Here is a 13,167-nt window from a genome sequence, read left to right on the forward strand (position 1 = left end):
ATAAACAAGGATTTGTGTGTGTGTGTGAGAGAGAGAGAGAGAGAGAGAGAGAGAGCACGCACACATGGAGGAAGAAGTAGAGGGAGAGGATCCCAAGCAGACACCCTGCTGAGGGCAGAGCCCAACTCAGGGCTCCATCTCACCGCTTATGAGATTAGATCATGACCTGAGCTGAAATCACGAGCCGGATGCCCAACTGACTGAGCCACTAGGCGCCCCTCAAGGAATATTTTGAAAAGCAAAAAAGACAGGTGATTACAAATGAAAAGCCTACTAAAAGAATGCTTCGGTCACTATTTTTAAAAACAAACTGGTGACTGTTTTATTGCCTACTTGTAGGCTTTTTATAAAGTTATAATTTAAAAAGATACACACAATAAGTGCTCCATCCACACTGTAAACTACCTAAACAATTCCATTTAGGTTTCCAGAACATTTTAATTATTTTTATTAATTATTGCTCATAGTTAACCTGAAATATATAATCCTCATTTCTAAGAAAAGAATATGTAGGTCAATGGCCAAGATATATTTAGATAGATTTAGATAGATATATTTAGAACGGTTTCTGAATTCCAACCTGCTTCTTAACCTAAGACTAGACTGTGCTACACAAGTAGCCTCCTTTAACCAAATGAAAGTTCTGAACATCTGGATCTTTACAAAAGATCATTTAGGTTTTACATTTTAAAGATAAGGCTCTCATACAGACTCCTTTAAAATAAGCTTTCCTAATATATTTGAGGCTTGATATTTAAAATTGGGGTTTTGCCCATAAATATACAAGAATATCTCTTCTGTGTGAATCAAGGTACATCTACCTGTACACTGAAGAAGGTAAACAAGACTTCTCCTTGCCTAGACCTACAGTTTCTCTATATACGTCTCCTTACTTTTTTTTTTTTTAAGATTTTATTTATTTATTTGACAGAGAGAGAGAGAGACAGCTAGCGAGAGAGGGAACAGAAGCAGGGGGAGTGGAAGAGGAAGAAGCAGGCTCCCAGCAGAGCAGGGAGCCTGATGCGGGGCTCAACACCCCGAGCCCGAAGGCAGACGCTTAATGAATGAGCCACCCAGGCGCCCCTCCTTACATTTTTTTAATGCCTACAAGGCATGTGTTGCTCAAGTCTCACTTCAGCATCATTTTGCTTCAGTAGGCTACAAATTCTTCAACATGCTAAGATCTTTTCTGATTCAGGGGATTTCGCACTTGCTGTTCCCACTACCAGGAAAGCACTCCCCATCACTCTTTTGAAAGTTGGCTCGCTCTTGTATTTCAGATCTCAATTCAAATCCACCTTTAAAAGACTTTTATAAATATACTAATATATATACTAAGTATATAAATATATTAAAACCCCTCCTCTCTCACCCATACCCCATTATTCTCTATTTTTAAAAAGGAGTCTAAAATTACCTTGTTCATTTGTGTTTATAGTTTATTGTCTGTCTGCTTCATAGAATATGATACAAGAGGGCAGGGGATTTGTCCCATTAATTACTGTATCTGCAGCATCTATAAAAATACCCAAAACCTTCCAGACACTAATATTTGTTTAACAACATATTTATATTCAGTATTTATTAAGCAAAAGATTTTGCTACGGCCTGTGGATACCGTTTTTTAAAAATAAGTTTCAGGGGCGCCTGGGTGGCTCAGTCGTTAAGCGTCTGCCTTCGGCTCAGGGCGTGATCCCAGGTCCCTGGGATCAAGCCCCACAAGGGGCTCCCTGCTCCGCCGGGAGCCTGCTTCTTCCTCTCCCACTCCCCCTGCTTCTGTTCCCTCTCTCACTGGCTGTCTCTCTCTCCGTCAAATAAATAAATAAATTCTTTAAAAATAAATAAATAAATAATAAAAATAAGTTTCATTAAAATAGAATCCTGAGGACATTTTGCTTTTTCAAACACTGACATTTTAAGATCCCTTATTTTTAAATAATTTCCCAATCATTTAAAAATTTTAAGGACAGGGGCGCCTGGGTGGCTCAGTTGTTAAAGCGTCTGCCTTCGGCTCAGGGCGTGATCCCGGCGTTATGGGATCGAGCCCCACATCGGGCTCCTCTGCTGGGAGCCTGCTTCTTCCTCTCCCACTCCCCCTGCTTGTGTTCCCTCTCTCACTGGCTGTCTCTATCTCTGTCAAATAAATAAATAAAATCTTTAAAAAAAAAATTTTTTTTTTAAGGACAAACTCTGCAACAAGTGCGGTTACCCTTTACTTCAGCACTAACTTTATCTATAAATGCATCATATTAGCTTAACACATGCCTTTCAGATATATACAATAATGATAAAGGCTTAACTAACAATTTTTTTTAATAGCAGCTATAGGAAATGCAAATGACATGCCATTTTTTCCTTACTTAAATCTATGGCTCAATTAATATAAGCTATTAATGTTTAAATAAATACTAAGCCACTTCACGGTTTGGTTCTACCCACAATTTTCACAATTACACCAGAATACGTCTTTTGTGGGGCACCTGGTTGGTTCAACTGGAAGAATGTGCAATTTTTTTTTTAAGATTTTATTTATTTGACAGAGAGCATGCGCTCAATCAGGGGGAGGGCCTGGCAGAGAGAGAGGGAGAAGCAGGTGGGGGGGCTCCCCCCAGAACCCTGGGATCATGACCTGAGCCAAAGGCAGATACTTAACTGACTGAGCCACCCAGATACCCCGAGTGTACAACTCTTGATCTTGGGGTCATGGGTTCAAGTCCCATGTTGGCTGTAAAGTTTACTAAAAAAATAAATAAATCAACAATAACAACAAAAAATCTTTTGTATAAATCAAGATATATCTAAATTTTACACTTAAGAAGGTAAACAAGGTTACTCCTTTGATAACTTTCCCTAAAAACAAATATCCATTGTTTTTATCCACTTTATAGAAACCACACAACCACCATCTCTTTGGTATCTTTATATTTGAAAAAAGCAGTATACTTTTCCATACTGCAAGGGGGCAGGGGTCTCTGCTCATCAGGGAGTCTGCTCTCCCATTCTCTAATAAAATAAAATCTTTAAAAAAGAAAAAAAGTAAAAACTATGCCATATAAAGAAGGGAAGGAGTTATTAAGCAAGGGAAGTGCAGTCCAAATAGCCTCACAGCAGTCTAGCAAATTTTTTAAAGTTATTTTTTTCACTGGTTTAGCTTTGAAATCCAAAAATCGTTAGCTGGCTTACAGTTTAAATATTCAGTTATATGTATTCGTTCAGGTTTTTGTTTGTTTGGGGTTTTTTTAAGGACTTTTTATTTTGGGGGCAACCAGGTAGCTCAGCTGGTTAAGCATCCAACTCCTGATTTCAGCTCAGGTCATGATCTCAGGGTTGTGAGATTGAGACCCATGTGGGGCTCCATGCTGGGTAAGAAGGTTCTCTCTCTCTCCCTCTGCCCCTTCCCCCCTAAAAAAAAAAAAAATCAATAAAAAGAGGCTCTTCTATTTAAAAAAATAATAATAATAATTTTTAAGTAATCTCTATACCCAACGTGGGGTTCTAACTGATAACCCTGAGATCAAGTCACACGCTGTACTGACTGAGCCAGCCAGGCACCCCTCAACTATGCATTTATCACTAAAATCTATGATCCAAAAATGATGCACTCTCCTAGCACTAAAACTCAAAGCAACTGGACTGCTTTTACACTGTTGTAATAACACTTCTTATATGAATGAAACTTAAAAAAAAAAAAAGAGAGAGAGACCACCAACAACAATGTAGCTTAATTCTAGGAGAGTAGAAACTTCTGCCTCCAAGACAGTTAAGATACAAAATAGATTACAGCTTGCATATTCTACTGACTCACTTTGTTTAAGTAGTAGTAACTTTCCTAATAATTGAGACCAAGGTTTTAAAAAAACAAAATCCATGACAATCAATTATGGGTCTTTAAAACCACTTTCTAAGCTCTTTGCCAAACTTTGCCCACCCTACACCTAAAAGCTTAAAAAAAAAAAAAAAAAAGGCCTACGTTAAGGTGTTTTGAAGCTTCCCATTGTTTTACTTTTTAAAATATAAACATAACAGAAGACAGAGACCAAGAGACAAATTGCAACCCAAGAAGATAAAACTAGAATGAAGCAGGGCTTTCAAACAGTTTTCTATGCCTACTTCCTGCTGGTGTGGGCAACTGTCAAAAGATTATAAAGTGACTCTACAGTGTCAGACAAGTTGGATATCAGAACAGATAATATGACTATCTAACGGTGGGAGAGAATCACAATATCCAAAAAAATTAGCACCTCTTAATTATTACCTGATTTTTCTGACTGTGGCACACAACGCATACACTGCTAGGAGAGTGGTTTTTAAAGCAAACACACACACACATAGCAAAGACTGAGAAAATTTAAGCCCAAGAAATTAAGAGTTAATCTTAAACATGGGGGAGGAGGGAAACAGCACATTATGAAGAAAGCAATAAAAAGAAACCAGTTAGTTGTGCAAATGTTTTTACTCACCCCCCTATAGCCCCATTATACTGCAATCTCCTTTGAAAACAGGGATTATGTTCCTCATCTTCGGTTCATTCAGTTCCTAATAAATAATGTTTTTCCCCTAATACATAATATTTAATAAATGTTTGTTAAACTGATGAACAGAATCATTTTTAAAAATCACCAAGACCACTAATGAAACCCCTTGTTTGCTTAATAGCACTATCAACTTGCATATAAAAATGTATTCCATTACATAGAGTCAACATGATTTCTGACAGTGTAACTCTCCTTTTATCTTTCCACATAAAAACATAAGACAAAAACAGACACCACTAATAGCCTGGTAAATCTGTTTCCTTAGTTAGAATACTGTATATAAATGTTTGTGAATTTATGCATAAAGATGCAAAAAGCAGACACTACGAAACTAAATTTCTTAGGCAACATAACACAAATAAGGTAAAAGCAGAATTATCTTACTAAAAATTAAAACAAAGCCCCCTCTCCCCAGATGTTCAGTGCTAGGAAGAGTCCATTATGTCTCTAACAGTGATGTTGCCAAATCTTTTAAAATAGAAAAATTAACTTTTCTTTTTTTTCTTTTTAAATTTTTTTTTTAAGATTTTATTTGTTTGACAGAGACAGCCAGCGAGAGAGGGAACACAGCAGGGGAGTGGGAGAGGAAGAAGCAGGCTCATAGCGGAGGAGCCTGATGTGGGGCTCGATCCCATAACGCCGGGATCACACCCTGAGCCGAAGGCAGACGCTTAGTGACTGCGCTACCCAGGCGCCCCCAGAAAAATTAACTTTTCTAATTTTTATATACACACACTTAATTTTTTAAAATTTTTAAAAGATTTTATTTTTGAGAGAGAGAGCGTATGCGAGCATGAGTGGAGAGGGGCAAAGGGAGAAGCAGACCCCCCGCTGTGCAGGGAGCCCGATGAAGGACTCAATCCCAGAACCCTGGAATCATGACCTGAGGCAACAGCAGTAGCTTAACCAACTGAGCCACTCAGGCGCCCACTAACGTACTTTAATAACAACAGCACTCTTAGTGAGCACCAACATCTCAAAACAAATTTTGCTCCCAAAGGACATCTTTTGAATATTTGTTGGATTTGGGGTTAGTTTTCCACTGAGAAGTTGTAGGTAGCATGGATAATATGAACACTGCAGGAACCAAAGATCAGGACTGAAATAAAAACCCCTACAATATTACAATGTTGCAGAAATAGCCCTCTTCTCCAGAGCAACTCATCCCTTCCCTTAGCTCTCAAAAGGAAGAGGCTGAAGAGGCTATAAACAAGGTACAGTATAAAAGCCTCAGAACTGAGAATGATGAAAGGCATTTAGAGCGAGGAATTAGGAGTAATTAATACAGCTCAGCAATGAGTATCAACAGCTGCTAACACCACAGAGAACCAAACATCATGTGCCTCCTGATGCACCTACTCAACATCATCTATAAGGTATATTTTGCCCCTTCAAAGAAAAAGAAGAAACAAACAAGAAACAAGAAAAACAAAAAAAAGGAGAAACAATATACATTACAGAGGCACCTGAGTGGCTCAGTCAGTTAAGTGTCTGCCTTCAGCTTGGGTCACGATCCCAGGGTCCTGCGACCAAGCCCCACATCAGGCTCCCTGCTCAGTGAGGAGCCTGCTTCTCCCTCTCCCGCTCCCCCTGCTTGTGTGTGTGTGCTCTGTCAAATAAATAAAATCTTAAAAAACAACAACAACATGTATTACAGAAACTGAATCTGATCAAGCCTCTAAACCTAATACCAAATAACAAGAGACCAATCGGACAGAGGAACATGTTTAAAGCCATCATAGGAATGTTAACAGACAAATTCGAATGGGGAAAACTGTTTCTTCAACAAATAATTTGCCAGGGGAAAAAATGTAGGGGGAACCTTTAGATTACCAAACAATACACAGACCTTATTTGACTCAGTCTGAATAAGTATAAAAATACATTTATGAGACAATGGAGCAATCTGAACACTAAATATCACAGGATAGTAAGGAATTACTGCTAATTATTTTCAGTGTGATAGTAGTTATTTAGGTTTTTTCCTTTATGAGTGAAGTTGACTAAGAAACTGCAGTGCTAAAAGACTGGAGTACAGAAAAGGAACACTAAAAATTAATGCAGCTGAATGGATTTGGCCCACCCAAATTGTGAGACTGAAACCACGGGAAGAGAGCAGCTTTGCTTGCTTGCCAGCCAACCTTTTCTCCACTGATACAAGTTCTATAAATAGGCCAAGAGTGATAATGGCTGCTCAAATCACTTCATGTTGCAGATACTACTACTACTGACATGTATCTGGCCCAGCCCCAGGCTGTGAATAAACCAGCATCAAGAGCCAAGGAAGTTACCAAATGCAAAGAATGCACCATGGCTAATATGAGACCCTCTAAGTACTCAAAAGCACCATCAGTGTAAATCAAAAATACTCTAAAACAGTGGTTCTAGATTTCCTCCAAGATCGCTGCTCTGGCCATTTCTATCTCCCTCAGGATACGGTACACATAAAGACGGGATAAAGATGGGTCACCACATGCTAGGACCTGAGGTCCCCAAGATAAATGGTGCCAAAACCTACCATAGCAATTATTTGATGGACTGTAGTAGAGTTAAATAATGGGAAACCCTTGATGGTAAAGCACTGATGTAAGAATAAACTATGCTTCCATGCTAGATTAAAACTAGGGCAGACAGGATACCACTTAAAATCTTAACCACATGAGGTTTTTGTTCTTAATACAGAAAGGAAAACAGTCCTGTTTTCCCAGAGTTTTAGTCCACACCCAACTTCCCTATCCCCAACAATACCTTTCTCTAATTATAAGGCACCTAGCAAAATGCTGACTCAGAACACCATAAAAGTTATTTTTTTTTTAAACCAGGCAACTCAGTATAAAATAACTTCTGGACACTCTGGTCAGTACCTTGTTTCCCTAATGTTTACCATGGTAATGAAAACTTAAAATTCTAGATTACCTAAGCACAAGCCTAGTTTATCCACATTCTTAGGAATGAGTGCTCTGAGTTTTAAAAGATTTAATTTTGTTGCTCTTTGAACAATCAAAACTAATTTACTAATACATGGACTTGAATTCCAGGCAGAGGAAAAAGTATTTTATAAATGAACTCAGTACAAACAAGAACACTCAAGTCTCCAATCATTTTCTTTCACACTTAGAGACCTATTTAAGAAAAATGTCATATGGGGGGGGTTGTCATTCTCCAATACCTTATTTAAAATGATTTTATAAAGACTAACTCCATACTATACTTTGCTATACAGTGCTTTTTCTGCTAGACCCTACTTTTCTTCACATTTTAGGGCAGGAAAGAAACTTAGAGGTCATCTGGTTCACTAGATTTGGGTACCTTACAAAGAAATTGTTTCTTTCATCTTTCTACCTGTCCCCACCTGGCACCTAAGTACTCAGTAAATGGGCTTCTGATTTAACCAGGTATAAACACTCCCACATACAAATAAGTCAGTTCCGGGGTAGGTTTCTACTTTTAATTAATCTAAAGAGGAAATACCTATCCAAGTAGTTTTAAAATTGAATCAAGTCAAATTAATAACTTTGGGGTTTATAACATCTTTCTTTCAGCTACTAAGTGACAGAATCGGAGGTTCTTGTTTTGAATAAAGACATGAAAAAGAACAGAAACAAAACTCAAAATGAACACTATAAAGCCACAAATCCTAAACAGGACAATCATCAAATCTGAGTCATAGTGGTTACTTTATGTTATTTTTAAATCACATTCACTATTATCATCTGCTACTAATATGTTACGAAAAATATGTATAATATATTTAACACACATTTCCTCCCTTAGCCCAGATGTATCAAAGGAATATAAAATACTTCTTAGTTTCACCCTGCTCCTTCCTTTTACCACAAGGACCTGTAGGCTGAGTGTGAAAACTGAACATCAATCCCACTTGTGCTGAGAAGCTGCCCACACAGAAGCAGAAAACACTGTTTATTTCCCTTATCTATTATGAGCCCTGAAAGAGTTAAGGAATGTAGGTGCAATTAAAGATAAACCCTAAAAGGATTTAGAAAAGTTTCACAACAATCAAATTTAAATTTAAGACTGGAATTAAAAAACTAAAGAAAAATAACTATCAAATTAGTCTGACAAATAAGAATCAACCCAAAATAAAAAATGAAAAGCGGTGGGGCACATGGGTGACTCGTTCGATTGAGTGTCTGACTCTTGATTTAGGCTCAGGTCATGATCTCAGGGTCCTAGGATTAAGCCCAGCGTTAGGCTCCACACTGAGTATGGAGGCTGCTTAAGATTCTCTCTCTCCCCTTCTCCCTCTGCCCTTCTCCGCTCGCTTGCTCACTCGCTTGCTCCCTCTAAAATAGTAATATTAATAATAATAATAATAATAATAAAATTAAACCAGTAACATTTCTACTCATTGAACATAAGGATGAAGAAAATCTTTCAAAAGGAATGCCTATCACATATTCATATTCCACCTGAGCTTTTTTCCCCTAAAAGAAGAAAATAACACTTTAGCAGACTAAGGTACCTTCACATCTATCCCTCTGTAAACTCAAGGCACTGGCCACACTTAACCAGTCAGGATTAATACTCATTACTTGGGGAAAGCTGTTGCCTAGCCTAGAATGCCTACCTAAAAAACTCATCTCAAACTCAGGTTTAAATGTTTAAGTTCTTTTAGCATCAGGACCTTGTCAGTCCTATTCACCAGTATTATCTCTAGCAACTAGAGCACTGGTGGCACACAGTAAGCAATCACTAAATTAGTGTTGTGAGAATAAAGAGGTTCCACCTGAATGTGTTGTCCTCTGTTTTCTCAGTTTTCAATAGCTCTTCCCCAATTATTAATATGTCTATGTCATTTTTACTACAGCTATCCAAGAAAATTTATTTAGCCCCAGGTTCTTTCCTAAATTAATAGAGAATACCATAATCAGTATAGTTCAAAAGAAAACACATTAACAGCACATTTTGAGGGGCACCTGGCTGGCTCAATCCAAAGGGCATGTGACTCAATCTCGGGATCATGAGTTTGAGCCCCACGTTGGGTGTAACATTTACTTAAAAAATAAAAATTTTAAAAGTAGAACATTTAATCTTTTACAGGGTTTCTCAAGTACTGTCGATTGTAAGCATATAAACATGAATATACATTTGTTTTCACATCCCTAGTTACATACAGGAAAATTGGGAAAGTCTAAGATGATTAGCCAAAATTACAAACATACAGTTTGGGTCTCTAGTATATACCAATTCCAAACTTTAAAAAGAAAGAACAAAACCATTCTAATTGCACATACATCAAGTTTACTCATGCAGATGTCAGAACAAAACCATAGGATTGAAGATCCCAGCAAAACAACTCCTTGAAAAATGAGTTTACAAGTTACACAAGCTAGAAGTTACTAGTCAAATAGTAAGGAGACTTAAAGTACCAATGTCACTTATAAAATAACATACACTCAGCACTCAGTTCCAACAAAACTGCACTAAAATTTAAGCTGAATTTATCTTTAATATACAGATCCTGGATTAATCATGAAGAGTGTAAGACAAAGAGCATTAGGATACTTTCATAAATGCATTTAAGAGTAATATAAACTAAATTAGTAATGTAACAACTACACTGTGAAGGTAATATGAAGCTAGCACTGGGGAAAGCTTCCAACTCCACTCCTTTTTCACAAAAAGGAGTCAGAAAAAATGTTGTCACTAAGAAATCATTTAGCTGATGCTTTAGGTATAATTACCTTGAAGTTTCTCTCTGCCTTTCATGTTGTAATACACTTGTATTGAAGTTTACACCTACAAAATGTTAACGTTATGAAAACTTAATATGGTTTGAGGTTTTAAGAGTACAGTGACACTAAAAAGCACTCTAATTTAAAAATGGCTAAAAATATTTTTATTTCTCAATGGAACTCATGAAATTTCACTAAGATTCTTTTTAAAGCAGCATAGGTCATTGCAGTAAACTCCATCTTTGTTTCCTGAATTAAAATTTAACTCAATTTTATATTTACTGAGCACCTACTGTGCACAAAGCACTAAACTAAGCATTGTATCGGCCAGATTAGACAGCCAAAATATTACACTTCCCACTAACAAACGGTTAGCATTGTGACTCCTCAGGACATCAGGTAATAACTATCAATTGTAGGCCTCTAAAAATGCTTGTTAAACCAAAAGGCAATGCTCTTACTGGAGGAATCCAGATTGTCTGGATCAGCAAAACTACATTAGAAAGTTAATAGCCTCCATCCTTAAAATATCCCAAGAGAAGAAAGGGAGTGATTCAAACTGTTAGCATGTGCCCAACGACACTACACAATAATAGCCTAAGCAAAACTGCCAGATGTATTGTAATTAAGAGGTCCAACCTTGACAAAGCATCATCAGTGGGATTTTCATCCTACTGGGTGGATGGATTCAGAAAGCAAAAGCTCAGTCAAGAAATGAAAAGCAGATCTAAGCATAAACTGCTCAGGCGGTTCGATCTGGAAGAACAAGTAGAGAGAGGTTCATTCCTTCAACCTGCGAGCCTCTATTCTGCGACAGCGGAGAGGAGGACTTAAAAGAACGGATGACCTGCGGTTTCTCGTGGGGGCTGCGGCCCCAACAATAAACTGAGGTCGGTGCCAAAAGAAAGAAATTACGAAGCACGAAGTGCTACTTGGGGAGAAGTGAAAACTCCCCAAGAAGAGTCAAAGAAGACAATGATCTTTAATTGGGGCCCGTCAGTTTACATCTGCGCCGATTTTCGACATAAAGTTGACAAACTCTCCAGAAGAGGCAATTTTGGAGACTGACACATCCCTCCCCATCAACTGGCGGCGTCTGCCGACCGAAGGTAGTAGAAGCGCCAAGAGGCAGGCGGCGCCAGCCAAAGGAAGCCTTTTCTCCCTCTTCCTAGGCCACAGCAACCGCGGCGCTGGGGCGCCCGCCCGTGCTCCCGGGAGCAGGGGCAGGTGTCGGCGCCAGATCCCAGCTCGCGGAGCTGGCAGAGTTGGCAGGGCTACCGCCGCCGCTTCTCCCACGGGCCGGGGCGCCGGAAAGTTGCGTGAAGATAACTCCGGGGCCGAAAAACCGCTCCCCTGCACGGCCCGCGGGCGGCGGCACCTCCAGCCTCCTCAGCCCCGGAGGAGAGAGACCCGTGCGGCCCGGGGAAGGGGAGAGGGAGCTCCGCCCGCCAGCTCGGCCGCGCCGGGAGGACCTGAGGGTCAACGGCGGGCGGACGAACAAGGCGTCCAGGGATTCCGCTCCTGTCGGGAGCCCCCACCCGGGCCGTGCCTCCCGCCAAGTCCGGGCGAGAACACTCTGCGCCCGCCGGCCGGGCCCGTCACGACCCCGGCGCCCGGGCGCCGCAGAGCCCACACCCGCGGCCCGCGCCCCTCCGACCCAAACCCGACCCCTCCCCGGGACGCAGCCTGGTCCCACCGCTTGACCGACAGCCGGGCCCCAGCCCTGCGCACCTTCCCGGCTCACCTGCGCTCCGCGGCAGCTCTGCACCTCCTCGCTCGCTCCGCGCGCCCCGTCGGGGCACGCACCGACCCCCCGGCTGGGACTCCCCCGGCCGCGGTGACTCGGGACGCGACGGCCACCGCCGCCTTCTCCTCCTCAGCACAAGCCCCGGCGGCGAGCAGAGGGTCGCGGTCAAAGCCCCGCCGCGGCTAAAGCGAATCTCGCCACCTCCACAGCCTCCACCACCAAGTCCCTTCACTCGTCCGCGCCGCCCGGAGAAAATGTCACCAGAGGCCGTTCCGCTCGGCGCCTCACTTCCGCCCGGAACCACAGAGCCCGCACGGGTCGGCTAGAGCGGCCGCTGCGGCGGCACCCTCCAGGGACTGGAGCGGGAAGCCGAGGGAAAGCCAGAGAGCGCCATCTGGCGGAAGGGAATAGGCGCTCCTCCCGCTGCAGAGCGCCGGGGGCGCAGGCACCAGCTTCCCGGGCTTCTTTCCCGCGCTCCATCCATCTGATCAGGCAGCTCCCTTCCAGAAATGTCCTTCCCAGAGGGTCGGAAATCAGTCAATGCAAGCCAAGGATAATGCCCTAAGAGAAGGACAACACTCCCTTTTCCGTGCGCTTCTCAGTACTCACCCCTTCTGAAGCCTTCCCGAATGAAGCTCGTAGTGTCTGAATCCTTGAGTGACTCCAGCAGGGACTCCGTTCTCTTCTCTCCCCACTTTTTCACGGATGCCGACAGCTCGGCTCGAGGAGACTGGGCTGTGATCCTCTTTCGCAGTGGCATCAACATCCCGTTCAAGTTTCTGGTTGGGAACCTTGCAGGCCTGGAAGATAGACCGCCACCTGCTGGTGACACAGGGTCAGCCGGGGAGAGCCCGCTCCGCCCCTGCTAGCGTTGCAGACGCCCCAAATTCCACCTCTGCAGAGTCACTCCTCTCATTTGCACTTCACCGTGGGAAGGGTGACGCCCCGGGGTACTCTGAGTTTTTGAGGCCCTTCCTTCAGGTCTGTGATTGAAAGAAACATGCTGTACGCGGGACCTGGAGGAAAGGGGAAGTGGGCGCCGGCCATCTGGCTGATACAAGGCTCAGGACATACGGAGAACAAAACGCAGCTCTAGATCTAGCCAAGAGCCGGCCCTCCCAAAGTCAGGGTTTCGAGAAGTAAAGGAATAAATAAAAGCTTGAGAAGAAAATGTAAAAGGTCTTTACTT

The 13,167-nt window shown here is 41.7% G+C and overlaps 1 protein-coding gene across 5 annotated transcripts in view; it reads right to left on the reverse strand.

Moving 5' to 3' along the window:
- The window catches only part of ARK2N (arkadia (RNF111) N-terminal like PKA signaling regulator 2N), a 74,530-nt gene extending 61,767 nt beyond the window's left edge, over positions 1-12,763 (reverse strand). For 2 of the 5 annotated variants that reach the window (XM_045790001.2, XM_045790000.2), the window contains exon 1: positions 11,976-12,277. The gene's annotated coding sequence lies outside the window, so the exon portion shown is untranslated. Of the gene's footprint in view, positions 1-11,975; positions 12,278-12,587 lie in introns of those variants that run through there. The other 3 variants (XM_045789999.2, XM_045789998.2, XM_045790002.2) reach the window with 3 other exon arrangements.
- Between the last annotated feature and the right edge of the window lie 404 nt (positions 12,764-13,167).

Source organism: Ursus americanus, chromosome 19, assembly GCF_024610735.1.
Source record: "Ursus americanus isolate L20-20 chromosome 19, mUrsAme1.1.p, whole genome shotgun sequence".
In the NCBI taxonomy this organism is placed as follows: Eukaryota; Metazoa; Chordata; class Mammalia; order Carnivora; family Ursidae; genus Ursus; species Ursus americanus.